The sequence below is a fragment of the Sinocyclocheilus anshuiensis genome, unplaced genomic scaffold (genome assembly GCF_001515605.1).
Source record: "Sinocyclocheilus anshuiensis isolate Anshui unplaced genomic scaffold, SAMN03320099.WGS_v1.1 scaffold1280, whole genome shotgun sequence".
Taxonomy (NCBI): Eukaryota; Metazoa; Chordata; class Actinopteri; order Cypriniformes; family Cyprinidae; genus Sinocyclocheilus; species Sinocyclocheilus anshuiensis.
The window spans coordinates 315356-318861 of record NW_015546075.1 but is presented as its reverse complement, the minus strand read 5'-3'; positions in this window follow the sequence as shown (position 1 = coordinate 318861).

The following is a 3506-nucleotide window of genomic DNA, read 5'->3' as shown; positions in this document are numbered from 1 at the left end:
GTTAGGATTGTTCCAACGTGCTATGATGCGAAATTATAATCTCACATAGTGTTTATTAATTTTACTGCTCAGCTAACTGTGACGTGACACTGCAGAGTATATTGTTCAAGTGTTTATATGTGTAATCGCTTTGCTAGTTGAATTCATTCGTTACCATACAAATAAATAACCGCTCCCGCGGACGGTTCGCTCGCGCGCAGGTAACGCTACTGCGAGTGTGGATGAACAAATACTGAAGTTACAGTGGGCTCATATCAAAAAGTAATTACTGTTTGCTTATTAATATGATAATGTTCTGTAACTGTGCTTTCAATCATTGATTTAATTTTACTGCTCAGCTAACTGTGAGGTGACACTGCAGAGTATACTTTTCAAGTGTTTATATGTGTAATCACTTTGCTAGTTTAATTAATTCGTTACCACGCAAATAAATAACCGCTCCGGCGCTTCTGCGGTGGGTTCGCTCGTGCGCAGGTAATCTTACTAAGTGTGGATGAACAAATACTGAAGTTATAGTGGGCTTTATCATGATATCAAAAAGTAATTACTGTTTGCTTATTAATATGATAATGTTCTGTAACTGTGCTTTCAATCATTTATTTAATTATTTACTCAGAACTGTTAAATTAGATCAAATATAAATATGTATATTTGTTGGTGCTTAGTTATAATGATCTGGAATACTTTATTGTGTTTCTGAATTGTTTAATGTGAATTTACTTGTATAAGCCACTTTCCATGTGCAGTTATGCTCAGTAATGTTCTTTAAGTAGTTTTGTTTACTTATATAGTGCATCAATAATAAAATACATTTAACCGAGAAAAAAAACCTTCTGTGTGTCACTTTACTTTAAAGTTCACTTTCACAGGTTAATGATGTTCATAACTCATTAATAAATGGTTCACAGGTGTTCACTTTTAAGGTTTGCTTTCACAGGTTACTAACGTTTATAATTCATTAATAAATGGTTCACAGGTGTTCCCTTTACATTAAGGTTCACTTTTGCAGGTTATTAACGTTTATAGCTCATTAATAAATGGTTCACAGGTGTTCACTTTACATTAAGGTTCCCTTTCACAGGTTATTAACGTTTATAGATCATTAATAAATGGTTCACAGGTGATCACTTTACATTAAGGTTAATTTTTAGACTTTATTAATGTTTATCACTCATTAATAACTGGTTCACAGATGTTCACTTTACAATAAGGTTCACGTTCACAAGTTATTAATGTTTATAAATCATTAATAAATGGCTCATTACATTAAGGTTCACAGGTAATATTGGAATTAAAATTTTCAATATTAATATCTCATCAAGTCATCGGTGTGCTTTTATTATTTTTTCCCCAAAATAAAAATCAAGATGATAATTTAATCTTGATAAACAAAATATATCGGTTTTTGAGTTATTAGTCATTTATTAACACCTTTATAAACCCTTTATAAAGGGAACCTTAATGTAAAGTGTTACCAATAAAAATATATACCGTTCAGAGGTTTGGGGTTGTTATGATTTTGTAATGTTTTTGATGTTATGTTCACCAAAGCTGCATCTATTTGATTAAAAAAAAAACACACACACAAAAAAAAACAGCCATTACTGCAGTCTTCAGTGTCACATGATCCTTCAGAAATCAAACTAATATGCTGGTTTGGTGCTCAAGAAACATTTCTTATTGTTATCAATGTTGAAAACAGTTCTGCTTGATATTTTGTGGACACCGTGACATCTTTCTAACCACAAACATTTGAACGGTAGTGTATAAACTGCAACTCAACTCATTTCCTTTTTTGAAAACAGATGGTAATGATGATGTTTAAGAACACTCTAAACAAAATGTTGTGCCATGTGGGGAAAAAAAGAAAAAGAAAATCACATCAGCAGCATCTTCCTGCAGCGCAGTTCCCGGGTCCGACTCCTCAGCTTCCACACAGCGTGTGCATTTCATTAACAGAGGGGAGTCTTGTGTCTAACTTATGGTCAATGGCTCAGTAATTATATTAATTAGCCTGAAATCTGCCATGTAAAGAAACCCTGAGGGATACATGAAAGACAGAATCCTGTGTTCTCCATGGCCAACATGTCGTCAGCTCCAACCGCAGTTAGTCAGGCCTTATCTCGCGCTCATAGAGAGGAGCTAATGGTCAAGGCTGGAGGATGAGGGTTTTGTAAAATGGACGGAGCAATTAACGCTTGCCAGTACTCATTATCCTCCATGTCAGTGGGTAGAGGCTGGAGGCCAGGGGGTGGATTAGAGCGAAAATGAAAGGAGAATTAATGGATGCTGCTTTAGATTTCTCTGCAAGTTCTATTAACCCTAATTTAAATCAATTTTCTCCTTTCTGCAATTCTGCGCTAATAAAGCTATCTGTCTGACAGTGACTTTGTGTGTCCCAGACGGGTACGTTTGAGATTCATTAGCCTGGGCTCATTTTGCTAAGTGCCCCCAAAGCACATAATGCTGTTAGTAAGCGTAGAACTGGTTGCTAGCACCATTGTCCTCTTTGCCCTTTGATACAGGCGGAACCATCTTCCTCGTATTTGGTGCTTTGGCGCGTCAGTCACAAATCAAATATATTCGTAAATTGTTGCCTTTTTACAGTACAGGAAATCCCTGTCATCACCAAGCTGCTTAAAAAGTATATTAGCATCAATTATCAGCTTTATTTCTCCTGTAGACAGATGATTATGTGCCGAGTTATGTCATCCGGGTTGATTATGTAGAGTCTGAAGTACAATATAATATATTATTGGGTCTGATAGGGACCTAATTAGGAGCATAATGGTATGGTAACCTATCAGTCAAGGCTAATTACTCTGGCTTTCATGCAAGAGTAATTGGGTTTTTAGTTCAGGGGCTGAGGTTTGAGACACAGGTATGAAGCAACAATTACTGGTGACAGAGATCAGAAGATTTATGGGTTGAAATTCAAGATGGAAAATGATGACATGCGATTCATCAAATTGCTTTAGCAACCACCACCTCCACTGCACACTCGCATCACAGCGTTCAGAGATTTGGTTTGTCTGAGAACCCACTGAGCACTGACGCTGTTCAACTGTGCTATTCCTATGTTCATGTATTAGTTGATTATAGTTGATTAACTTGTGTGAATGGAAATTGTTATTTGTTCAATGTATTAAAGGTGACATATCATGAAAATCTGACTTTTCCAGGTTTTAAGTGCTATAATCAGGTCCCCGGTGCATACCAATCAAGGAAGCGTGAAAAAGATTAACTCAGTAACTTTGTTTTGATAAGCTTTTTTCTGCAAGCGTCTGAAAAAACGAGCGCGGCTGATCTCGCTCCCCTAGTGATGTTGGAAAGGGATCTCATTATAATATTACCGCCCCTTAAAGGGTTAGTTCACCCAAAAATGAAAATTAGCCCACAAATTACTCACCCTCAAGTCAACCTAGGTGTCTATGACTTTCTTCTTTCAGATGAATCCAGTCAGAGTTATATTAAAAATTGTCTTTGATCTTTCAAGCTGTTTAATG